The sequence below is a fragment of the Phaseolus vulgaris genome, chromosome 1, assembly GCF_051622355.1.
Source record: "Phaseolus vulgaris cultivar YP4 chromosome 1, ASM5162235v1, whole genome shotgun sequence".
Lineage (NCBI taxonomy): Eukaryota > Viridiplantae > Streptophyta > Magnoliopsida > Fabales > Fabaceae > Phaseolus > Phaseolus vulgaris.
The window spans coordinates 27,279,531-27,306,974 of NC_143498.1; positions in this window are offsets into that span (position 1 = coordinate 27,279,531).

Sequence of the window (27,444 nt, forward strand, 5' to 3'; positions counted from 1 at the left end):
GCATCCGGCTTTGACCCCAGCACCTTGTCGCCCACCTTCTCAGGCGCTTTCAACCTAGCAGATATATTAGGAATGGCGATTAGATCCGCTAATCCCATGACAAACTTGTGCTTAGGCGGGCGATTGTATTCCCGGCGTGTTGGTTGCTGGCGTGCTTGGCTTCTTCCCTTGTTTCTCCTGTCGTAAGGATGGCGAGTCCTCTGGTCCTTCCTGGCCGCCGCCGCTGTTTCCAGCACCCTCTGCGGCTGGACCCTGGTCTGGGCGCGTGGCCTGGCGGGAGCCACGCTGCCTCTCTTCTCGGCGACTTCACTCTCGTCGGCGATGTGAGCCACCGCAAGTCGCCTGACTTCAGCAAATGTCGCTGGATGAGCCCTGATCAAGGCCTCGCAGAATGGTCCTGGCTGCACACCCTTCTTGAAGGCATAGACCAACATTTCTTCATCCTTGGCCGGCGATCTGACCATCTGCGCTCCAAAGCGATTTAGGTAGTCTCTGAAGGACTCCCCATGGTACTGCCTTATATCAAACAGATCATAAGACACCCTGGGCGGTGCCTTATTCACGATGTACTGCTCGACAAAGATCTTCGAGAACTGTTGAAAATTGGTTATGTGGCCGTTAGGCAGGCTCACAAACCACTCCATCGCCGTTCCCTGGAGCGTACTCACGAACATCTTGCAGTAGACGGCGTCTGACCCTCCCGACAGCATCATCTGCGTATGGAACGTGGTCAGATGAGCCTCTGGATCCTCCACGCCGGTAATGACAGCCTTAACCGGAACCACGCTCGTGGGAATAGGCGTGTCAGTAATCGCTTGAACAAAAGGCATTGGGAAAACACGAGGTGGCGTCGACGGCGCCACCTCTTCAGCAGAAGAACGTCCTTGCTGCTCCCGAAGAGCTTGACGCAGCTCCTCAGTCACCTTGCTGAGCTCCTCGTTCCTGGCGCGAGAGGCGACCAGGTCCTCGTGTATTCTCGCCTGCTCTACGCGTGAGGCTTCCACAGTTGCCTGCAACGAGCGCATCATCTCTGCCATCTGCGCCATGGTCATGGCGGCGTCGCCTTCAGCAGCGACAGGCGCCACGGGGCTTGAACGATTGCTTCTCATTTTTCTCATGAACTTCAGCGAATCACAGGAATGCAGCGAACAACACTTCAATCACGATCGAATCAGCGATCAATCGGAGAAAACAGTGCGAAACTGTGCAAGAAAACTCAAGAACACCGTAAACCTTCGAAGAAAACCACAACTTCACCAGAAACCAACGCTTCCCCGCGGACAACCAAACGAGCGAAAGAACTCGAACTTCCACCAAACAGATCACGTGCAAACAGCAGGAAACCTCACTCCACCGATCGAAAAGCCAAACGAACGGTACAAAACGCGAACTCACCGAACGAAACTCAAGCAAACAGCGAACGATGGTTGCACCAACACACAACCACGCAGAAAACTTCCAAGAACTCACGTTGTGGATGGGAGCAAGTTTTACACGGCCCCACGGTGGGCGCCTGATGATCCTGCCTGTTGACCGGAACGCTGGAAACTGCCTCGTCAAAGGATCGACGTGCGCACCGCCTCTCACCTCCGTTCCTCTTCGAGATCCACCTCAAGAACCTGCAAAGAAACAGAGCGGCGCCGCTGCGTCCGATCGCACTCCAACGCTCAAGTCAGTGACAGTATCACCAAATACTAAGAGAACAAGAACCGTGCAAATCCTCTCTCACAGTCAGCTCTAACTCGCAAGCGTAAAGAGTATGAACTGAACGTGCGTCCCTCAGAAAGTTGTTGAGAACTCTTATATACCTGGCTGTTTTCTCTCTCCTGGCAGTTACAGACCTGGACACGTGGCTCGCATCCAGTCGTACACGTGCCATCATCTGGAGCCTCCTTGACTTGGCGCTGCTTCTACTCTCATTTTGGCTAAGTTACTTATGCATGGTACTGCCCAGTGCATAGCTAACTTGGGAGTGCGATCTCTACTGGAACTGGCGAGTTAGGGTGTCCTCATACACCTTCCCTGTGGTCTCGCCGGCCGCCTTCATAATCTGCTTCTCCTCCATCTTCGGCGATGTGCTTGCTCTGGCGATCTCCAATGACTAGGTCGCCTAAATATAACAACTGGCGACTACACGAGCCCCCCGACTTCCTTCCCTTCTGCCAACCTGGCGCCTTGTCAACACGCCTATGCTGTAGCAGGATGCCACGTCATCACTCCCCACCACCAGGGCGGTACACTTTCCATGCTTTCTTTTATCAGTTTTTAATTTCTGTAATGTTGAACAATTTGTCTGTGTTTTCTAGACTGTTATGGTTATGTTTCTACTTTCTCTATGCTTAAATGTCGTTTGATGAATCCAATGGGGGAGAAAAATAGCTCACCATGCTACGTGAAGCTAGCTGAAACAGGAAGTTACATTCTGCACCTTAAAACTAATTCATATTTTATGCAATGTTTCAATTTTCTGGTTTAGTATTTGGTGCAATACAGGTTCTTAAAGCAACAGAGCTATGGGGATTTGTCTCCATCAAACAGGGGGAGATTGTTGAAGATGGTTGCTGCCCCTTCAAGACATGTGTTTGATGAAGCCATTTGTGTACATTTCATGTATAGTTGTATTTGCTTTAAGAATGTCTTAGGTATAGGTTAGAGGTTATCTAAGAGTAGGCTTTTTGCTAGGTAACTCACCTCTTAACCCCTGATCAAGTGATAAGAGCAAGCACAAATTTTCTGAAACTGTTTTTCACATGTTTTGCAAAAAACACCTTTACTGCATAAAAATAAATCTGTTCTTTTCTAAATAAACAGATTATTTTTTAAACTGATGCATTGACTAAGGCTTTTGAAAATCAGGTTTTGTGCATCAAGTATTTTGACTAAGTCTTCTCTCTTTCAAAATGATTGTGTTTCGATAGTTAAGTCTTTTCTGTTATCATTTTGAAAAATAAATTTGTTCATCTGTAAATGAATAGATTCTTTTTAGTCTGGTGCCATGTTTATCTTAAACGGTTTTTCGTTTTGTCCCTGCACCATAATAGTTGACTGAGTCTCCTTCACATAACAAATTCTCTAACTGCTTTTGAAAATAAATCTGTTCTTTTTATTTGCAATATGTTCTTTTTATAACAGCTTTAACTGATTTTGAAAATCTGTTGTAAGTTGTTTTTCTATAAAAAGAAAACTTGTTCCTACGTTTAGAAGTGAATCATACAATTGAGAAAACAAGTTTTACATCAGAGAATTAAGGATTTACAGAGAATTAGCATGTGTTCTTGAAAGATTTCAAAAATCAAAAGTGTGCTTGTTCTTGTTTGGTTCTAAAGCTTGGTGAGAGGAGCTGCTACTGTTTGAGCAATTTGTTCTACTGGTTTAAGACAGATTTCTACATCCTCTATCTGGTGTATTCATATTTCTTTTCTTGTAAAAGTGTGATTGTAAACTCTTCTTGATAGGATTTCTTGAAGACTTTGTGTGCTGAAAGAGTGTTTTTCAGCAAGTGTTTCCCAAATTCATGGACGAATTCTCTCCAACCTGGGGAGTATGATGGAAACCAAGTAGAGGATGCTCAAGCCCATGAAGCCCAAGCCCAACAAGGGGCCCAAGCCCAACAAGGGGTCCAAGCCTAACGAATTACTAGGAGCATGGCAAGAGCTTTGGGACAAGAGTATAATAAGATGTCTCTTCTTATTTCTTTTGTAGAATAGGGGTGTGGATGTAATAAAAAGGTGTAAGTAGTAAGGGAGTCTAGGGGGGAGTGTAGATAGGAGTTAGGAGGTGCCAAACTAGGAAGGAAAGTCACACTTCCTTCATTGTCTAGTTGGCGCCGAATTTAGGTAGCATTTGTGGGTCATTTGAATTTGCATTTCAGCACCTCCTAGGCTATAAATAAGGTGCTTCCCTTTGTATTTTTCAGATTGGAATTTTAGAGTAGAGAGACTATACTCAAATTTGGAGAGAAATTGCGAGTCTTGAGTCTTCTTCTTCCTTTGCCTTATCTTGTGAGCAATGGTGAGCTTCAAGTCGCGGCACTCCATCACTTATCTTTGATCAAGGAACCAAGTGGCGTGAAGTGTTCTTCCAAGTCTCAAAATCCAACACACTCCTTCTATAAGTGTTTCTTCTTCCTTTTTCTTCAATTTCCATTCGGCAGTTTTGATTCCTTAATGTTTTCCTTCATTTTCTACCGTTTAAATTTGTGTTTCTAGCATTGTTTACTTGATTCTGTTCGGTCCAGCAGCTTAGCTTTATGATTCTGTTCGGTTTATATTTGTGTTCTTCCAATTCTTTGTTGTTTGATTCCATTTGACAATATATGGACCTCCATATGAGTTTTGATTGGTGCAAAGTCTTGGTGAGTTCTTGAATTAGAACATTGATCCAATTCTAAGTAAAGTGCCATTTATGACCAGCTCAAGTTGCTCCTAAGAATGTCAAAGAATCATGTATTCTTGTAGTTGCATTCACATCAACCCCTCTCCCAACTCCTGCTCTTCCAGCCCCTGTTGAGGAGGTTTTGAAAGCCCACGCCGCTTACCTCAGTGCTATGACCACTGAGTGTGTAGAGAAGCGCCTTTACAAGATGATGGGCGAGGCCCTAAAGGACTCCTTAAATTAGTATGAATCCGAAGCCGGTGCTGCGAAGGACCAAGTCCAACAACTTAAGCGTGACCTTACGATGCGGGGATTGGAATTTTCGCGGTTAGAGAATGCTCTGAAGGACAAGCTGCGGAACGAACGCAAAAATGGCGCTGAGCTGCACAAAATGCTAAACGATAAACTCTTAGAGGTCTCTGAACTCGAAAGTAGGCTTGTGCCTCAGCAGGAACAATTGCATAGATGAAGCAGAAAGGGTGGCCGTCGTTGCCATCATTGTCAGTACAGACAGGTTCCCCAGGAGGACAAGGACGAATGGCAACCTTGTCGTCATGCTCCTTATGAAAGGTAAGATGGGTCTTATCTCTCAAACAGTGAATGGCGACCTCAGTATTGATCGAGGAAGTCTCATTCAACAAGGCATGAGGAGCCCATGGGTACAATAGTTTATAGTCAAGAATGGGGCGTACAGTGGCATTGGCTTGTGGGAAGGATGATTGCGGTTGGTTAGGTTGAGAGGGCGCAGTCCTCTGAGCCCGGCTTGAAAGGACAGGGGGATCTCTAGGTGGGTTGCGAGATGTGGAGGGGTTTCCTGAAGAAGGTTGTTTACGTGACTTTGGAGGAGGGTTTCGAGAGAAGGCAGGGTTGTTTGGTGTGGCCCCCGCACGAGCCATCGAGAAACTGCAGGGAAGACGACAAGAAAATGAAAATGGGAAAAGTAGAGGGTTGATAAACAAAAGGATTCGATTGAATGACGAAAAAGGAAAACAGCATGAACAAAGGAGGTCGTAAAGAGGAAAAGGAAAACCTAAGACGCAGGAAAATGCAAGACAGGAAACAAGCAGCCCACACGTATACTCCAAGCAGTTAATAGATGATTCAAGCCGATTAAAATGTGGTAAGCACTAGCGAGAGTAATAAAAAGGTCACCTTTCGATGATCGAAGGGGCGCACGGAGAGACGATGATTGGGGAGTCAAAGCGTTCACCAGAGCGTATAGAAAGTTTGGAAGTGAAGAAGAAAGATAATGAAACAGTGTAGTGGCGCGAGAATTTTTAGAGTTTCGAATGTTACGAGAAGCGCAAACGACGTAAGATAATAACCATCGATGAGTCCACGTGTCACGAAGTTACGGTGCGAACTAAAGTGTCACTTTTCTCGCTCAGAGAATATCACGTCATCAGAGTCCTTGAGGGTACGCTACGCCAGCGACGCAGAGAATGTTGCGTCAATCGGTCAGGAGGCGACACATCATCAGAACGCCGCGGGGGCAATAGGGGGAGGCCTTAGTCTTTTTGCTGAAAACAAGTTATCAGCTCAAGACTTGGGTGCTTGTGTACCGACCAGGTCATCAGGTGTGATGACGTGGACAAAAGAAAAGTAGTTGGTCCAGAAGTCAATGTAGTCGGTCATCGCCAAGAGAAGGACATCGCCCGAAGAATCAACCCGCGTGACAGAAGAGTTTCGCAAAGAAGAGGGCCCACACGATGGAATAACCCTAAGTTCTAGCTTACTTGAGCGTCTGAGTGCAAACGGCCGCTAGGGCGCCCTTTTGTCCTTCTTTGCAGGAATCCACAGGTAACCAGTGGGAAGGAGTCCCTAGCTGACGGGTGAGGTTGCGCACAAACACGTCCCAGGTCAACCGGCCGGAACATTTAGCGCCCACCGTGGGGCCGATTTAAAACATCAGTCCCATCACAAGCAACGAAGATCTATCAGAGCCACTATAACGTTAGCAGAAGTTCGAGGAAACAGTGAAAGATGAGGGCTACCACTAGACAAGGTTCTGCACGCGCTGCGAGTGAGGAAATGTCCATGCAGCAGGTCATGGAGATAGTGCGGGGGCTGCAGGATGATATGGCGGAGTCGAAGATGGAACAAGAGCGCATGCAGGCGGATCTCGAAGCCTCGCAAGCAAGGAACGAGGAGCTCCATCGTGTAAATGAGGAGTTGCGCCGAGGTTTGAGGAACAACCAGGGGCAACGTGAATAAGATGAGATGGAGCACCTCACCCCGCCAAGGGAGTTTTCCACTCCCTTCTCGCAGGAGATTCTGGATGCGGCGATCCCCAACACGTTCGCGGGGCCCAAGGCGATTTTCACTGGGATGGAGGATCCCGAGGCGCACCTCACTGCGTTCCACACGCAGATGGTGTTAGTAGGCGGCTCCGATGCCGCGAGGTGCAAGCTCTTTATGAGCACGTTGACAGGGATGGCAATGGATTGGTTCATCAGCCTTCCAAATGGCCATATCACCTCCTTTCGGCAGTTGTCGCAGCTGTTTAGGGAGCAATACTTGGCGAACAAGGCCCCGCCGCCAGTTTCCTACGATCTATTTGATGTAAAACAGTATCAAGGGGAGACCCTAAAAGAATACATCAACCGCTTCCGGGCCCAAGTGGTAAAAGTTGGTACGTCGGAGGAGCCTATGATTGTGTATGCCTTCAGGAAAGGCGTGTGTCCCGGCCCTTTTTGCGAATCTATTATTCGCAATTGCCCAAGGACTTTTGCTGAAATACGGCGTCGGGTAGTGGAACATATCGCATCCGAAGGAGAGGTGTGCGAGAAGCGACCAGCGTTGTGCCCTCCCGCCCGAGAGAGAGGGCAAGGCCGGCGAGATACAACTTTGTGGTGGAGTTGAAGGACCTGATCGCCGTGCCTAATATAGCCGAGAGGTTGAGACGACCGGCGAAGACTGATAAGGTGTTAGGGCCTCGGAAAGACTCTTGGTGTGAGTTCCACGAGCCTTTCGGTCATCACATCGGCAACTGCCTGTCGTTGGGTTACCAGCTAGATGAGCTGGTGAGAAGCGGGTTTCTGAAGGATTATGTCGCAGAACCCGCCACGACCGCCGCCCTGCCGGCGCCAACGGAAGAACAAGCGCACGAGATGCCTGTTCTCGGCAAGGTCCACACCATTGCTGTAGGTTTTTCCGGCGGAGGACCCACCGCCTCACAGCGAAAGAAATACGCGAGGGGGGTCAACTCAATCGAGGAAAGAATCTCAGGCGATCCGTGGGAGTCGGACCTCGTGTTCACGAGGGCGGATCTGCGAGACGTGGTGCCACACGACAATGACCCCGTGGTCATCTCGGTTGTCACGGCTGGAAGAAAGGTGCACAGGGTTCTAGTCGACCAGGGAAGTTCTGCAGACGTTATGTTCTGGTCGACATTCAACAAGTTGCGGTTGTCTCATGACCTTTTGAGGCCCTACACAGGGTGCCTATATGGGTTTGCGGATAACCAAGTGGAAGTCCGAGGCTACTTGGAGCTGAGGACGACGTTCACAGATGGAGAGGCCTCGCGTACCGAAAGCATCCGGTACTTGGTTGTAAACGCCAACTCCGCCTACAACATCTTGTTGGGCAGACCGGCGTTGAATAGGCTGATTGCAGTAGCCTCCACCCGCCATATGAAGATGAAGCTGCCAGACCTCAGCGGCAAGGTAATAATCATCAAGTCGGACCAAGAGGAAGCGCGGAAATGTTATGAGAATAGCCTGAAAACGAAGAGGGGCGTGTTCATGGTGTTTGAGCGTCCGCCAAGTGCAGACATGACGATGATTGAGACGACGCCCGCTGGGTCAACGCCTGACGAGGCCACACCCGTGGGGGCGACGCCCGAGGCAGACACACTCATGGAGGAGGGCCCTGACGACGTGGCGCCCGTGGAAGAGGCGGCGCCCGTTAAGGATAATAACAGGGATCGGCAGGCGGCTAACGTGGTGGAGAGGGAGATTGGCGGCAAAACGTTTAAGCTAGGGCGTTTGCTGAGCCAAGAGGAACATGAGGATGTGGCAGAGGTGATTTCACGCCACTTAGATGCTTTCGCATGGTCTGCCTCGGACATGCCCGGCATCGACCCGGATTTCCTATGTCATCACCTTAGCATGGACGCCACGGTCCGCCCCGTGCGCCAAAGAAGGAGAAAGTTTAATGAAGAGAGGCAGCTGGTGGTAAGGGAAGAAACGCAGAAGCTGCTGAGTGCTAGTCACATCAGGGAGATTCAATACCCTGAATGGCTGGCCAACATCGTCCTGGTGAAGAAGGCGAATGGGAAGTGGAGGATGTGCGTGGACTTCACATACTTAAATAAAGCGTGCCCGAAGGACTCGTACCCACTGCCCAGCATCGACGCGTTGGTGGAAAGCGCCTCCTGTTGTAATGTACTTAGCTTTTTGGATGCATTCTCGGGATACAACCAGATCAAAATGCACCTGCGAGATGAGAGTAAAACTGCGTTCATGACGGAGACCAGCAGTTACTGTTACAAGTTGATGCCTTTTGGGTGGAAAAACACATTCCTTCGACCCTATCCTACCAAAGGCTGATGGACAAGGTCCTAGCGCCCATGTTAGGGAGGAATGTGTTCGCCTACGTGGATGATATGGTAGTAGCGTCGAAGGATAGGGCACAGCACGTGGCGGACCTGGAGGAGTTGTTTGTCACTATATCCAAGTACCGCCTCAAGCTAAACCCCGAGAAGTGTGTCTTCGGGGTAGAGGCCGGTAAGTTCCTAGGTTTCATGCTCACGGAGAGGGGAATAGAGGCTAACCCCGATAAATATGCAGCAATCATTGCCACGCGAAGCCCGACGTCAGTGAAGGAAGTGCAGCAGCTGACGGGGCGTATGGCGGCACTGTCAACGTTTGTCTCTGGTGGAGGAGAGAAGGGGCACCCGTATTTCCAGTGCCTTAAAAGGAACAGTCGCTTTCCGTGGACTGAAGAATGCGAAGCGGCCTTCATGAAGTTGAAAGAGTATTTGGCGACGCCCCCGGTCCTTTGCAAACCAGTAGCGGGCGTGCCCCTCCGGCTGTACTTCGCGGTGACAGAGCGAGCCATCAGCTCTGTGCTGGTCCAGGAGCAGGACCAGATTCAAAAGCCCATATATTTTGTGAGCAAGGCCTTACAAGGCGCAGAGACGAGATACCAGGCGCTGGAGAAGGCAGCGTTGGCCGTGGTATTTTCGGCCAGGAGGCTCCGCCATTACTTCCACAGCTTTACAGTGGTGGTGATGACGAACCTCCCTATACAAAAGGTATTGCAGAAACCTGACGTAGCGGGAAGGATGGTGCGCTGGACGGTGGAGTTGTCAGAGTTTGATATCCAGTACGAGCCCAGAGGATCCATCAAAGGGCAGGTATATGCATATTTTGTGGCAGAACTCTCGCCCGGGGGCGAACAAGAGATGGAGGCAGGTTCGCAGTGGTTGCTCTTGGTCGATGGCTCTTCCAACCAGCAAGGAAGTGGCGCGGGGATAGTCTTGGAGGGACCCAATGGCGTGCTGATCGAGCAAGCTATGCGCTTCGCCTTTAAGGCAAGTAATAATTAGGCCGAGTACGAAGCTCTGGTTGCATGGATGCTCCTGGCTAAGGAGATGGGCGCGTAGAACCTCTTGGTGAAAAGTGATTCCCAGCTGATTACGGGACAAGTATCAGGCGAGTTCCAAGCAAAGGACCCGCAGATGGCGGCGTATCTGAAATACGTCCAACTGCTGAAGGGAGCATTTAGCGCTCTTGAGCTAGTACATGTCCCAAGGGAGCAGAATGCCAGAGCTGACCTGCTTGCGAAGCTGGCCAGCTCAGGCAAGGGGGGTAGGCAGAGGACAATAATCCAAGAGACACTCAAAGCTCCGCGTAAATTCGTGGAAGATAACAGGGTGGACATCCTCAATATTTATACAACGAGAGGGAGGCCTAGGAGTCATCGTTCTTTGACCCAAGATACGGTGAAAACACCCCACATTAGCACGTATGCGGACACTCCCGAAGGAGGAAGGCACGCGCAGATATGTGCTTTAGCCGTGGGAGACACCTGGATGACGCCATACAAACGGTATCTGGCAGATGGAGCTCTCCCAGCAGAGCCTGAAGAGGGTAAGAAGGTTAAGAGGAACACCGCAAGATACACTCTGGTGGACGGAGTATTGTTCAGGCACGGGTTCACCCACCCTATCTTAACGTGCGTAAGTGGCGACGAGTGTACCAGAATAATGGCGGAGCTCCACGAAGGCATTTGTGGGAGTCACGTGGGGGGAAGGTCCTTAGCCTCTAAGGTGGTACGCGCAGGTTTCTATTGGCCAACAGTAAAGGAAGATTGCGTGCGACACGCCCAGCGTTGCAAGCAATGTAAAAAACACGCTGACTGGCACAAGGCGCCGCCAGAAGAGTTGCGATCCATATACAGCTCGTGGCCTTTCCATACGTGGGGGATCGACATCCTAGGTCCATTCCCATTGGCGATAAGGCAGATGAAGTACTTGATCGTTGCCATTGAGTACTTCACCAAGTGGATAGAGGCGGAGCCCGTGGCCCAGATTACTGCGCACAAGGTGCAACACTTTGTTTGGAAGAACATTGTGTGCCGCTTTGGCGTACCTAGGCGGCTGGTATCTGACAATGGAACCCAGTTCGCCAGCCAGCAGTTGAGAAACCTGTGTGCAGAGGTAGGCATCAGGCAAGTGTTCGCATCAGTCGAACACCCCCAGACTAATGGGCAAGTAGAGTCAGCGAATAGAGTTTTGCTGAGAGGGCTAAAGAGAAGGCTAGAAAAGGCCAAAGGAGCGTGGGCGGAGGAAGTGCCAAGGATCGTATGGGCATAGCACACCACACCCCAATCTTCCACCATGGAGACGCCTTTCAGCTTAGTGTATGGGTCGGATGCGATGATCTCGGTCGAGATACACGAAAGCTCGCCACGCTTCCAAAATTTTGTGGCTGAAGAATCCAACGAAGAAAGGCGGGTGAACCTGGACCTACTAGACGAAGCCAGGGAGGAAGCCAGAATAAAGGCCGAAGCAGTAAAGAGAACAGTAGAGCGACAATATAGCTCTAAAGTGAAGCCACGGCAATTTCAGATTGGCGACCTAGTTATGAGGAAGGCTCACCCATACAAGCTGGAAAACAAGCTGTCTCCCAAGTGGACCGGACCTTTCAGAGTTACCGAGGCTAAGGGCAATGGTTCGTACAACCTAGAGACCTTGGAAGGGGGCCCCATTCTGCGCAGCTGGAATGCAGCCAACTTGAAATTTTATTTTAGTTGACTTATGTAAGCAGCCATGTAACAATGTTGTTGAAGGGCACACTCTTTTTCCCTTTCGGGGTTTTTTTAACGAGGTCACCCAAATAAAAAAGAAAAAGAAGTTCGAGAAAAACCTTGCCTTGGTTTCAGTCGTTATCTTTTTCCATTTCGAAGTAGCGACAAGCATCACCAAACACACGCGTCGCCAAGAAAGAAGGCGCCGCCAGGCGTGCGCATCGCCAAGAAAGAAGGCGTCGCCAAGATAAGGCGCCGCCAAGGTAGAAGGCGTCGCCCAAGCGTAGGCGTCGCCAAGAAGCATAACGGAGAAAAGACGCACAGTATGAAAGCGTGTGCAAAAATAAAGCGGCGTTACAGAAACCAAGCATGGTACCGTGGAGTCAAATTTAGAAGTAGTGTTCGAGATAAATGGGAGTAAGGCGAATGGGGCAAGCATTACATGCCCTGTGCTCATACAAAGAATACAAAAAACCCACTCTTCAGTGGTCTTCGGAGTCGGGATGGGAGGAGGACGAAGCTCCGCTCTCAGCCCGCAGGGCCCGGATAAGCTGTGACCTTCGTCGCTGGTTTATCTTCGAACCTGCACCAAGGGAAACAAACATGGTAAAGACACCACGAGGCAAGACATGCAAAGGATTAGAGAGGATCGAAAGCGGAAGTTTCTAAGGCAGTCACTCGTACATACTTCTCTAGGGTTCCGGCGTTGAACTCCAAACTGATCAAGGTGGCGGAGTCAAAACCCCCCCGCCTCAGCCAGGATCCGGCAAACCACCTGGTCGTTCGGGGTTAGTTTCTTGAAGGGTTTGGACTTGAGGGCTCTCGTCTCCCTCACCCCGTACAGTGGAAAACCATCTAGGGCGGAGGGCACGAGGTCAGAGCAACAGACTTTGAAAAACCTACCCTTCCACCCAGTGAAGGAGTTTTGGAAGGGAGTCAGGAGAACCCTGCCGGGAACGTTACTGAAGGTCACCCAGAGGTTGTTCCTTTGCCTCTTCACCTCAAAGAAGTGAAGAAAGATATCAACCGAGGGCGCACTCCCCAGAAAGCCGAAGAGTATGTCAAAGGCCTTGACGAAAGCCCAGCTATTAGGATACAGCTGGGCCGGAGCGGCATTAATCTCCGTCAGTACTTCCCTCTCAAACCTGGAGAAGGGCAGGCGCACGCCGATGCTTTTGAATACCACCTGATAGAAGTAAAAGAAGGGGACCCCGTCGTTAGCCCGTTCGTCTCCGCACACCGGCTCCCCCAAGGTGCAAGGGAGTACGGCAATGTCGTCGTCATGCCTCCTAGCGAAGGCACGATGATCGTAGGAACACGAATCCCCTTTGTGTTCCCTTATGGCCCTGGTAGAAAGCAAGCATGAGCACTCGTCAAGGAGCTCGCGCGAGGCCCACGCGTACAGGTCCTTGGGGTTAACCCTAGAGGGAGGAACGTGGGAAGACATGGCGCTACGAGAGGTGAGCAAAGAGCAAGGAGTTCAAAGAAGAATGGCGCGTTAGGAATAAGGGAGGTAAAGCGCCAACTAGGAGGGATGCAGAAGGAACTCTGTGTGCAGCGGTGCAAGAAGGGTGCGAAACACAGGGATGATAGATGCAGGTTCAAGATTTTTGAAGATCTAAATATTGCAGTTAGAGCGCCAAACGACGCAAATAGGAGCACCGTGCGATCGAGCCACATGGCAGAGGATGGGAGGATGATCCTGGCGCCACTGGTTAACATTCAGAAAACGTCGTGTCGACAGAATGCCCGAGGGTACGATGTGCCGTCGAGAATGGGTCAGAAGCTCAGAAAATGTCAGGATCAAGTCAAGTGAGGGAACGTCCCATCAACCATACGAGAAATGCCACGTGGATGGCGCGGGCGAGACCTTAAGCTCTTCGCTACCCCCAGGCATCGACCAGAGTCAAAGTCAAAGTCAATGCCAAGGTAAAGTCAACGGCTTAACCGCACCAGGCGTCGCCAGCAGAAGACGCCGAAGGCGTTGCCAGTAGAAGGCGCCGAAGGCGTCACCAGCATGAGACGTCGAAGGGATCGCCAGTGCAAGTTATCAGCGGCGTCGCCTCCCCGATACCCACAGGTAGAAAAGACTGTGGAGGGAGACGAAATCGAAGAAGTCAAAACTAGTCACTAGCGGCGTCGCCTCCCCGATACCCACAGGTAGAAAAGACTGTGGAGGGAGACGAAATCGAAGAAGTCAAAACTAGTCACTAGCGACGTCGCCTCCCCGATACCCACAGGTAGAAAAGACTGTGGAGGGAGACGAAATCGAAGAAGTCAAAACTAGTCACTAGCGGCGTCACCTCCCCGATACCCACAGGTAGAAAAGACTGTGGAGGGAGACGAAATCGAAGAAGTCAAAACTAGTCACTAGCGGCATCACCTCCCCAATACCCACAGCTAGGAAAGACTGTGGAGGGAGACGAGATCGCCAAATGCTGAGTGAACCACTGGCAGGGTTGCTCCCCGATACCCATGGGAAGGAAAGGCCATGGAGGGAACGACCCCCTGGAGGGCTTCAAGCCTTCCCAGTGTTTGGCGTTTCTAGACACCCTGAGGGCAATACGGCGCTGCTGTAGCAGGCCTCTCCTCAGGCGTGGGCGCCGGGCACCAAGAACCAAGGGACAGATCGCCTTGGTGTTTGAGACACCCCATGGACGATACGACGCTGTTAGGCAGGCCTCTCCATGGGCGTGGGCATCGACGCGTGACCTTGTCCCAAGTGTTTAAGACCCAGAGTAGGTCTCAACTTTTGCGTTCCAGCAATGGTGAAGCTCCCGACGCCTTCACGAGGCGGAGGCCTCATAGGCACGAAGGCGGAACAGGTTTCGAGGCACATGTTAGAAGTAAGGTGTCGGGCGTACACAATCGCCCAACACAGCGTTTGAAACGGGTAAAAGTACAGGCAAAGCAATTGGAGCACACAAAAATGAAGAACGAATATGAAATGGCTACACAAAGCCTATTATCCCAACAAAGTGCAAATACTCTGAAAAATTTACAAGTTCAACAGAAGATGGCAAGAGCAAAATAAAGCGTCAAAGGTAAAGGATGCAGTTGAGAGTCAGCGTTTCAATCATCCAACTCAAGGGGCACGACGCGTCCATCAACAACATGGTGGGTGGAATCGCAGTTAGAAACGTCGATCCCCGGATTCTCGCAGACGGCCCGGGCCAGAGCCTCTTTGAATCCTTCCTCGAAGGTGCCCGCCATGTCGTCGATAAGAACTTTCTTGGCCTTCTCCAACTCCTCGATGGTGGAGTCCCCGCAAGCCACCTGTTTCTCCAGAGCCTCCTTCTCCACTCGGAGCCGGCTGACCTCGATCTGCAATTTGTCATGGTCAACCTAGAGAAGGCCCAATGTCTTCGCCTGGGTAGCCATCTCCCCCTCCATCCGCTCCAGATTTTCAGCCTGCCCACAGCATTGATCCTTCAAGTCTTTCTGAAGCTCTTCGGAGGCTTCGACCATGTCTTGGAGGCCTGTTATTTGAACTTGGAGAGTGACTTCCCGAGCGTAGAAGTCGGCCTGAAACTCCATCGCCTTGCCCAGCTGCCTTTCAGCCTCCTCCTTGGCCTCTTGCGCCAACTTCAGAGAGGCTTGGTAGGCCTCGTTTTGGCGTCCCAGAGTTTTCTTCTCCTCCTCCAGAGCAGCCACCCTCGCTTCCAGGGCCTGAAGGGCTTGTGTGTTTAAGTTTTCTTTTCTAGCTTGGGCGTGCCAGTCAAGGGCCACGGCCAAGAAGGCTCCCAAGTAGAAGGGCATTCCTTCTCTCCTGTCGGAACCTTCTGGCATTAATCCCCCATGGAATCCTCTCATCAGGTGCATGATTGGAGGAGGAATAGCAATGAGATCGGGAGCGGCAGAAACGGAGGCAGGATCGGCGGGAACCTCAGCTGGTGGGGGAGGCGGAGCAGACTCGGCCCCTTCACATTTCTCTTCTTGGACTATATTGGGAGGGGGAGAGGTAGCACTAAGGGGACTCTCCCTGAAGGAATCCCCTCCCGGAAGTGATGCTGCTGGAAGGGAGGGAACCCTCGCAGCCTTCCTCCTTTTGAAGGATACCACGCCATCAGAGTCCTCATCATCGGAGAGGATCTCCAAAACCCTTTTTCCTTTGTCAAGGGGGGTTGGAGTCGGTGATGAAGCCACAACCAGTGGGACTGCGGCGATGGGCGGAGGTGAGCCGGGTGTTTGAAGTGGTTGGGGGCTATGTGGGGGTGGTGAAGATGAGCCTAGTGGGGCTTCAGTAGTGGTCGGTGTTGGTAAGGGCAAGGTTAATGAGAGGTTTGGGTCAGCAACAGGGGCGGAGGAGGCGCCAGCCTTGGTGACACGAGCAGCCTTCAGTGCTTTCGCCAAGACCATCCTCTTGGAAGCATCCATCACCGATCCTACATTCAAACAAACCAAATAACAGAAGTTAAGGCCAATGCAGTTATATAAATCCACAAAGCACGCAGATGAACGAAACATAAGGACACTTAGCAACGAGGGAAACAGGTGGAGGAGGCCAACAGAGCAAGCATGATGCAGTGAAACACAGATAACAGAAGGCAACAAGAGAGGAACCTCCCTACCAAAGTAAGTGGACAGGGAGTGTGCGTTGTACTCGCACGCGATGAGCTTCAGCGTGTCGAAAACGATCCCCAGGCCAGCCAAGGCCTTGCACACCCCCGTATCAGCAGAGGACAGCTCATCCAGGGCCTTGGCCTTGAGCAGCTTGGGATGCTCTGTCCAGTATAGTGGGAAACCGTCCAAGGCTGTGGGGTCATGCTTGGCGCAGCACACCCTAAAGAATTTTCCCTTCCAGCTTTTGTACGAGTTCTGGAAGAGGGAAAGGAGGATCCTGCCAGCGATCCCGGAAAAGCTCACCCAGAAGCTTTTCCCCTGCTTCTTTGATGTGAATGCAATAGCAAGAATACATGATTCTTTGACATTCTTAGGAGCAACTTGAGCTGGATTTGAAAGGCACTTTACTTTAGAATTGGATCAATGTTCTAATTCAAGAACTCACCAAAACTTAGCACCAACCAAGACTCATATGGAAGTCCATATATTGTCAAATGGAATCAAAACACAAGGAATGAAGAACAAGAATTAAAAACTGGACAGAATTGAAAAGCTAGCTACTGAACCGAATAGAAACAAAGAACAAAGCTGGAAATGTAAATGTAAACGGTAGAAAATGAAAGAAAACACTAGGAATTAAAACTACCGAATGGAAAATTGAAGAAAAGGAAGAAGAACACTTATAAGAAGATGCTTGCTGGATTTTGAGAATTGGAAGAAGCCATTCACGCCACTTGGAACCTTGAACCAAGATAAGTGATGGAGTGCCACCACTTGAAGCTCACCATAGCTCACAAGATAAGGCAAAGGAAGAAGAAAACTCAAGACTCACAATTTCTCTCCAAATTTGAGTATAGTCTCTCTACTATAAAATTCCAATCTGAAAAATACAAAGAGAAGCACCTTATTTATAGCCTATGAGGTGCTGAAAATGCAAGCTAAATGACACACAAATGCAATGAAATTCGGCGCCAATCTAGACAATGAAGGAAGTGTGACTTTCCTTCCTAGTTTGGCACCTCCTAAGCTCCTATCTACACTCCTCCCTAGACTCCCTTACTACTTACACCTTTTTATTACATCCACACCCCTATTCTACAAAAGAAATAAGAAGAGCCATTTTATTATACTCTTGTCCCAAAGCTCTTGCCATGCTCCTAGTAATTCGTTGGGCTTGGGCCCCTTGTTGGGCTTGGACCCCTTGATGGGCTTGGGCCCCTTGTTGGGCTTGGGCTTCATGAGCTTGAGCATCCTCTACCTTGTTTCCATCATACTCCCCGGGTTGGAGAGAATTCGTCCACGAATTTGGGAAACCTGCAGCAAAAGGAGTGAGATCAGTAACATTGAAAGAATTACTACCAAGATAAGTAGAGGGCATATCTAACTCATAGGCATTATCATTAATCCTCTTGATGACTTGGAAAGGCCCATCACCACGAGGCATAAGTTTGGACTTCCTTAGAGAAGGAAATCTATCCTTTCTCAAATGAAGCCAAACCCAATCACCGGGCTCAAAGATTAATGCCTTTCTTCTCAATTTGTAACTTGATGCGGCTATGCAAATCTTTAATAAAAGATGCCTTTTCAAAACCGTCTTTGCATAGAACCTCATCAAGTACAGGAATGGGAAGAAGATCTAGAGGTGTGAGGGGATTAAACCCATAAACAACCTCAAAAGGAGAATGGTTAGTGGTGGAATTCACTACTCTATTATAGGCAAATTCAACATGAGGTAGTAAATCCTCCTAAGCCCTTGGATTCCCGGAAATAAAGCATCTCAATAATTGACCCAAAGTTCTATTAACCACTTCGGTTTGACCATCAGTTTGGGGGTGGCAGGTAGTAGAAAACAGAAGTTTGGTGCCAAGTTTCCCCCATAAGGTCCTCCAAAAGTGACTTAAGAACTTAGAATCCCTATCGGATACTATACTTCTAGGAAGTCCATGCAAACGAACAACTTCCTTGAAGAAGAGATTTGCAATATGGCATGCATCATCCACTTTGTGGCATGGAATAAAATGAGCCATTTTAGAAAAACGGTCCACTACCACAAAGATGGAATCCTTACCCTTCGATGTCTTGGGTAGTCCTAAGATAAAATCCATAGAAATGTCAACCCAAGGCATTGTAGGGATAGGAAGAGGGGTATATAAACCATGGGGTTGGACCTTAGATTTGGCCTTCCTACATGCTATACATCTATCACAGAAGGTATGTACGGATTTGCGCATGTGAGGCCAAAAGAAATGTTCATGCAATGTTTCTAAGGTCTTAGCTACCCCAAAATGTCCCATAAGCCCACCCTCATGAGCCTCTCTAACAAGAGATTGTCTTATGGATCCTTGGGGAACACAAAGTCTTTTCCCTTTGAAAAGAAAACCATTATGTAAGAAAAAGTCTTTGTGACCTCCCTTGGAACACTCTTGATAGATTAGAGAGAAATCTAAGTCATCATGATAAAGTTCCTTTATGTGATCAAAGCCTAAATATTGAACATTCAAAATATTTAACAAGGTATATCTTCTTGAAAGAGCGTCGGCAACCACATTAATTTTACCTTGTTTATGTTTGATCACATAAGGAAATTGCTCAATAAACTCCACCCACTTAGCATGTCTCTTATTAAGCTTGCTTTGGCTTTTCAAATATTTAAGGGACTCATGATCACTATGGATCACAAATTCCTTTGGAAAAAGATAATGTTGCCAATTTTGCAAAGCTCTAACAAGAGCGTAAAGTTCTTTATCATAAGTGGAGTAATTGAGATGACTCCCTTTGAGTTTCTCACTAAAATAAGCTATGGGGTGTCCTTCTTGAAGGAGGACAGCCCCAATGCCTATGTTAGAGGCATCACACTCTATTTCAAATGTCTTAGCAAAGTTAGGAAGGGCTAGAATGGGGGCTTTAGTTAATTTATCTTTCAAGGTTTGAATAGTTTTTTCTTGCTCTTGTCCCCACTTAAAAACCACATCCTTCTTTACTATGGCATTTAAAGGTGCGGCAATTGTACTAAAGTCTTTCACAAACCGCCTATAAAAACTAGCAAGTCCATGAAAACTTCGTACTTCATTGACATTGGTGGGTGTAGGCCAATGTTGAATTGCTGCAACTTTTGTTTGATCTATATGCACCCCTTTATGACTAACTACAAACCCTAGGAAGTCTATATGATCTAATGCAAAGAAACATTTAGCATGATTAGCATACAATTTCTCCTTCCTAAGGGTTTCGAGAACTTGTCTAACATGTGACTCATGATCTTCTAAAGACAAGCTATATATGAGAATATCATCAAAGTAAACCACAACAAACTTGCCAATGAATGCTCTTAAAACATGATGCATGAGTCGCATGAAGGTACTAGGAGCATTAGTCAAGCCAAAAGGCATGACCAACCACTCATATAAACCAAATTTGGTCTTAAAAGCGGTTTTCCATTCATCACCATGTTTAATTCGAATTTGATTGTAACCACTCTTAAGATCAATTTTGGAAAATATTTTAGACCCATGTAATTCATCCAATAAGTCATCTAACCTAGGAATGGGATGCCTATATTTGATGGTGATGTTATTTATAGCGCGACAATCCGTACACATCCTCCATGTCCCATCCTTTTTAGGGACAAGTATGACAGGCATAGCACATGGGCTCATGCTATCTTGTACCCACCCTTTAGCTAATAAATCCTCAACTTGTCTTTGAATTTATTTGGTCTCTTGGGGATTGGTCCTATATGCAGGGCGATTTGGTAAAGAAACCCCGGGCATGAAATCTATTTGGTGTTCAATCCCTCTTAGAGGTGGTAAGCCTTTAGGAGGATCTTGAAACACATCTTCATATTCCTTTACCAAATGGTCCAAACATGTGGGACTATCCTTAGCCGACTCATATGCAATAGGTCTAGGAATAGCTAAAGAAATAGGCTTGTGAGTAACTATTACCTTTTTAACTTGTTGGGAAGATATGAAAAGGCTTCTCTTGGAATTTTTTATATCTTTTTCTTTCTCTCTCTTTTCTCTCATTTTGACTTGGTCCTCATGTACTTCCTTTGGAGAGAGATACTTAAGAATGACTTTGTGTCCATGGAAGTTAAAAGAAATTTTGTTGGTAAAGCCATCATGAAAATTTTTTCTATCAAATTGCCATGGCCTACCTAAAAGGATATGAGTAGCTTCCATTGGAACAACATCACACAAGACCTCATCTTTATATTTGCCAATGGAAAATGTAATGAGGACTTGTTTGTTCACTACTATCTCACCCACCTCACTCAACCATTGTAACTTGTAGGGCTTGGCATGAGAGATGGTAGGCAATCCAAGTTTGTCTACCACTCTTGTGCTTGCCACATTTGCACAACTCCCCCCATCCACAATCAAAGAGCAAACTCTATCATTAATAAGACACCTTGAATGAAAAATATTTTCTCTTTGAGTTTCATCAAAAGGTTTTAACACTTGCCCAAGCATGTGTCTTATTACTAATAGGTCACCCTCATGTGGGCTTTCACTTTCACTCTCACTTGGGGATCTAGAAGGTGAGGAATGTCTAGAAGATTCGGACCCATGCTCACTACTATCTACCCCATCATGCATATACATAGCTCGTTTAGAAGGGCAATTAGAAGCAATATGTCCATAGCTTAAGCATTTAAAACACTTCTTACTAGACGATTTAGGTGGTGATTTAGGCCTAGAATTGGAAGTGGAAGGCTTAGACTCTCTAGGTTTGAAAGTAGAGTCCTTAGAAGGGATATTTGAAAAAGAGTTATTTTTATTTTTCCAAGAAGAGTGGTAGTAGTTATCCTTAAAAGAATTTTTGAAAGCATTTTTCCTTGCAAGTTGATTTTCAATTTTGCTAGCAAGGTGCACCACATTTTCCAAAGAAGAATACTCTTGTAACTCTACCACGTCTTGAATGTCCCTTCGAAGGCCACTCACAAACCTAGCTATCTTAGCTTCCTCACTCTCATCCATATTAACTCGAATTAAAAGCGTGTCTAGTTGTTTAAAGTAATCATCCACACTTAGCGCGCCTTGATGAAACCGTTGGAGTTTCAACATAAGGTCTTTCCTAAAGTGTGGGGGTACGAATCTAGCGCGTAAACATGCTTTCAAATCGTTCCAAGAGACCACGGACGGCCTCTTGTGTAGGTCAATGTCCATGAGGTATTGATGCCACCATTGCATGGCATAGTCCAAAAATTCTAAAGAACCTAACTTAACCCTATGCTCATCCCTAATCCCATTTACATCAAAAATTTGGTCAACCTTAGCCTCCCATCCTAAGTATACATTGGGATCACTTTCACCACTAAAACTAGGAAGTTTTACATTAGGAGAACAAGGGTCAGCCACATGTTGGCGCCTCTCTTCATGGTGATGATGTCTTGGCCTTGGATTGTCTTCATAATAACCATGAGAAGGATGGGAGTACCTTGAAGAATGCCGACTAGGAGGAGGAGTTCTTCTCTCACGGTTTTGATGCATTTCTTCTCGGTTTAACTCCAAACTTTGGAGTCGTGCTTCCATCTTCCTTATCACCTCAAGATAGTGAGCATTGGATTGCTTGGCATTCTTTAAGTCTTCATAAAGGGCTGCCTTTTGTGGGGAGCACGGTTTGGAAGACTCTCCACTAGAAAAATGAGCCATGAGCAGAAAATACACAAAAACATAAAACAAAACAATGAAAGAAACTTGTTAGACAATTAAAAACAGTGAGATATAGGTTGCTGGAAAATGCTCAAGAAAGCACTCAAACCACTCCAAGAAAATATTATGTCCTCAACCAAGCCTTGCTTGTGGAAGGGAGTAGCTTCAAGTGAAATATGTCACAGCAAACCAACTTACTTAAGAACAATTCTCCACACAACTTTAAGAAGAACAAAAAGACAAGCAAGAAAAGGTGTAAACAATAAAAGCTAAACCAAAAACAGAGAGCAATGTATGACAAACTAGAAAGAATATGAATGAAAGACAATCAAGAAAAATAAGGAACTCAATGAAGAAAGAAGTCACACAAAAAGAGTCCTAAAGAAAAGTGCTAGAGTAGATTGAAGAAAACAGAAAACAGCTACTGGAATTTTTTATTTTTTTTTTATAAAAAGCAAACTGTGCTATGTTTACAGATTTAACTGTAACGATTGAAAGCGAACTGGAATGTGAAAAATTAACCACAGAAACTTCAATGTCTTAACTCAAAAATGGCACTGGAATGAGGTAAAAAAAGTAAGCCAATTGAGAGAAATAAATGTTTCAAAATCGCTGCCAGATTACCGTATTTTTTTCGGCAGAATTGTACACTTTCCGTATTTTATTTATCATTTTTTGTGTACTTGGAATTTTTGAGTAATTCTTTTTTCTATGATTTTGTAACACTTTGAAGAATGTAAATCCAAATTTTCACAAATTTCCTATGAGCCAATTAATTGCAGTAAATTGAAAACAGTAGCACGTTTGTAAGAAAACAGAGGAGCCTATTTAAGAATGAAAAACAGAAGGATGAACTAGCAAAGACATAATGGAAAGTATGTAAAGGAACTTGTATAGAATGAGAATACAAGCATGAACTCAAATCTAAAAATGAAAATGCACAAAGGATCAAGCAATAATCTCAAAAACAGAAAGTAAACCAAAGCAAGAAACAATTAAAGCAATAAAAGTACTACTAGAAGTAATGACAATTATGGAATAACATGACTAAGACAAAACTTGACATGATTACAAAATTAAAAGACATATAACAAGATATAACCATGTACCGTCCCGTATAAGGGCGTTGACTAAGTCAAGGTCAAAGTCAACGACTGGAAGGTCAAAGTCAACTCAAGGTGTCGCTAAGGCACGACGCTAAGGCACGGCGTCGCCTAGGTGAAGGCGTCGCCTGGGTGAAGGCGTCGCCTGGGTGAAGGCGTCGCCTGGGTGAAGGCGTCGCCTGGGTGAAGGCGTCGCCTGGGTGAAGGCGTCGCCTAGGTGAAGGCGTCGCCTAGATGAAGGCGTCGCCTCGGTGAAGGCGTCGCCCAGGTGAAGGCGTCGCCCAGGTGAAGGCGTCGCCCAGGTGAGGGCGTCGCCAGATCGAACAGTGTAAAAGCAAGGCAATCACGGTGTGGTTCCCCGATACCCATGGGTAGGAAAGACCATGGAGGGAGCGACGTCGTGGGAAAGCCTCAAGTCCCGATATCTCGGGAAAGTGATAAAGAGAAGGAAAAGGTGGCTTCAAGGCCATAGTGATGGTACCAGTGAAGGGCAGCCTGACTCGCGAAGTACCCCTGCCGCCCCAGAGACGCCTTCGGGACAGATACGACCCAAGAGGAAGGTCACGCCCAGGATAACCGGGTGCAGGGTGTGAGAGGAAGGCAGATACGCTCTCAGAGTAAGTGGCTAGATACTTGGGGGCATGAGTTGGCACCCAAAAAACCACCCCTAGCGCAGTAGCACTCCTAAACAGGAGGACCCACATGTAGAAACGTCCCCAGATGGGCAGAAACGCCCCCAGATGGGGTCATGGCGTCGTGAGGCCCTCCACGTGTGTGACAGCCATGCCGGAATAGAAACACCCTCCAGTCAGGTGCCAGGTAATTAAAGATATTCAATACAGTTTCCCTTTCGAGCATTCAGGTACTATTAGGGCTCCCGAGCGTTTCAACGTCTTAAATGCGCTACGTTTCGTAATTAAGCGCTTTAATGAGTGCGTTACGTTTGAGATTAAAAGCGCTTTAAGGCGCTTTAAATGCTAGGGCAGTTTAAATAGCGCTGGGAATGTCGGAAAAAGGGTTGGAACCTTCGACAAATTTAGGAGAAACTCTCTGGTTGCTTGCCTGTGCTTAAATACTACGTACAAGTGATTGGAGAAGTTTTTTGCCTGAAGGGGACAACACACACACACATATTTCAGTTTCTTTTACCACCCGCAGAGTGCCATACGCGGTGCTCAGATACGTGGCTGGACAGTTTTGGTGTTTCTTGCTGGCTGACTTGAGCGTCGGAGTGCAAACGGCCGCTAGGGCGCCTCTTTGTCCTTCTTTTTTGCAGGAATTCACAGGCAATCAGTGGGAAGGAGTCCTTAGCTGACGGTTGAGGTCGCGCACGAAGACGTCCCGGTCAACCGGACGGAACATTTGGCGCCCCCCGTGGGGCCGATATAAAACATCAGTCCCATCACACAAGTTCGTGAAAATCTACCAGGTTACGGTAATGCTGAAGGAGGTTGGAGTGACAATGGCCCCCACCAGACGAAGATCAGCGCGCGCAGCCCCCGCAGACCTATCCATGCAGCAGGTCCTGGAAATAATGAGGGGGTTGCAGCAGGCATGGCGGATTCGAAGATGGAGCAGGAGCGCATGCAGGCAGATCTTGACGCCTCGCATGAGCGCAACGAAGAGCTCCACCGTGTGAATGAGGAGTTGCGCCAGGGCCTGAGAAACGATAGGAGGCGGCCTGGGCACGACGAGATGGAGAATCACTCCCCACCAAGGGAGTTTTCCACTCCGTTCTCGCAGGAGATCCTAGACGCAGCAATCCCGAACACGTTCGCGGGACCCAAGGAAATTTTCACTGGGATGGAGGACCCGGAGACGCACCTCGCGGCGTTCCACACGCAGATGGTCCTGATAGGCGGCTCTGATGCCGCCAAGTGCAAGCTCTTCATGAGCACCCTGACCGGGATGGCTATGGACTGGTTCATCAGCCTTCCCGAGGGCCATATCACATCTTTCCGCCAGTTGTCGCGGTTATTCAGAGAACAGTATTTGGCCAATAAGGCCCCGCCGCCGGTCTCCTACGACCTGTTTGACGTGAAGCAGTATCAGGGGGAAACCCTGAAGGAGTATATCAATCGCTTCGGGGCCCAGGTCGTGAAAGTTGGTACAACAGAGGAGCCTATGATCGTGTACGCATTCGTGAAAGGCGTATGCCCAAGGCCCTTTGGAGAATCTATTATCCGCAATCGCCCTAGGACTTTCGCGGAGTTACGGCGCAGGGCGGTGGAGCATATCGCCTCGGAAGGGGAGGTATGTGTGAAGCGCACCAGTGCCGTGCCCTCACCCCCGAGGGGACCGGCGCGAGTTCAACCCGTCAGAGTCAATGAGACCACGACGGGGAGAAAGAAGCCAGAGACGAGACGCCCCTACGAGGCCAGAAAGCCCCAGCCTCGGGGCACCGCAGGAGGCGAACGCCCCACCAGAGAAAGAGCAAGACCGGCGAGGTACAACTTCGTGGTCGAGTTGAAGGATTTGATCGCCGTCCCCAACATAGCCGAGAGGCTGAGGCGACCGGCGAAGACCGAAAAGGTGCTAGGGCCCCGTAAAGACTCTTGGTGCGAATTTCACGAGGCTTTCGGGCACCAAATTGATAATTGCCTGTCGTTGGGCTACCAGCTAGATGAGCTGGTGAGGACTGGGTTTTTGAAAGATTATGTCGCAGAGTCCACCACGACCGCCACCCTGCTGTCACCGGCGATGAGCCAGCACACGAGATGCCTGTGCTTGGCGAGGTCCACACCATTGCTGGAGGTTTTTCCGGCGGAGGACCCACCGCCTCCCAGCGGAAGAAATACGCGAGGGGGGTAAATTCAATCGAAGAGAGGCTCTCGGGGGAGCCCTGGGAGTCAGATATTGTGTTCACAAGAAGGGATCTCCGAGATGTGGTGCCCCATGACAACGATCCCGTTGTCATCTCGGTCGTCACGGCTGGGAGAAAGGTCCACCGAGTGCTTGTTGATCAAGGGAGCTCGGCAGACGTCATGTTTCTGTCGACTTTTAATAAGTTACGGCTGTCCCCCGATCTACTGAGTCCCTATACGGGATGTTTGTATGGGTTCGGGGATAACCAGATAGAGGTCCGGGGGTACCTGGAGTTGAGGACTACGTTCACGGACGGAGAGGCCTCCCGAACAGAGAGCATTTGGTACCTCGTCGTTAACGCCAACTCTGCCTATAACATTTTGCTGGGCAGACCAGCGCTAAACTGTCTGAGTGCAATATCCTCCACCCGGCACATGAAGATGAAGCTACCGGACCTCAGTGGCCGGGTGATAGTCATCAGATCAGACCAAGAGGAGGCAAGAAAATGCTACGAAAACAGCCTGAAGACGAAGAGAGGCGTTTTCATGGTGTACGAGCGTCCACCGATCGCGGACACAACGATGATCGAGGCGACGCCCGAAGCAGATGCGCCAATGGAGGAAGCGCACGTAGAGGAGGCGGCGCCCGTAGAAGAAGCGGCGCCCGCTGATGATGATAATAGGGAGCAACCCGCGACCAACATCCTAGAGAGGGAAATTGGCGGCAAAGCTTTCAAGTTAGGAAGCTCGCTAAACCCAGAAGAGCGGGAAGGGGTGGCGGAAGTGATTTCGCGCCACATGGATGCCTTCGCGTGGTCCGCCTCGGACATGCCGGGCATCGACCCCGATTTTCTGTGCCACCACCTCAGCATGGACGCCACGGTTCGCCCCGTGCGTCAGAGAAGGAGGAAATTCAATGAGGAGCGACAACAGGTGGTGAAAGACGAAACGCAGAAGCTGCTGAGTGCTGGCCACATTAGGGAGATTCAGTACCCTGAGTGGCTCGCCAATGTCGTTCTGGTGAAGAAGGCAAGCGGGAAATGGAGAATGTGCGTTGACTTCACGGACCTGAATAAGGCGTGCCCGAAGGATTCCTATCCGCTGCCCAGCATTGACGCCCTAGTGGACAGCGCGTCTGGCAGCAAAGTGTTAAGCTTCCTGGACGCCTTCTCAGGTTATAACCAAATCAAGATGCACCCCAGGGACGAGAGCAAAACTGCGTTCATGACTGAAACATGCAGTTATTGCTATAAGGTGATGCCTTTCGGACTCAAAAACGCGGGCGCCACGTACCAGAGGTTAATGGATAAGGTCTTGGCGCCAATGCTCGGGAGAAATGTATACGCCTATGTGGACGACATGGTGGTGGCGTCGCAGAACAGGATACAGCACATGGCAGACTTGGAGGAATTGTTCAACACGATATCCAAGTACCGCCTCAAGTTGAACCCCGAGAAGTGTGTTTTTGGGGTAGAGGCCGGTAAATTCTTGGGTTTTCTGCTCACCGAGAGGGGTATAGAAGCGAACCCCGAAAAATGTGCGGCCATTATTGCCATGCGGAGCCCGACATCGGTAAAGGAGGTTCAACAGTTGACAGGGCGGATGGCGGCGCTCTCGAGGTTTGTTTCCGCTGGAGGAGAAAAGGGGCACCCATACTTCCAGTGCCTCAAGAGAAACAGTCGCTTTGCGTGG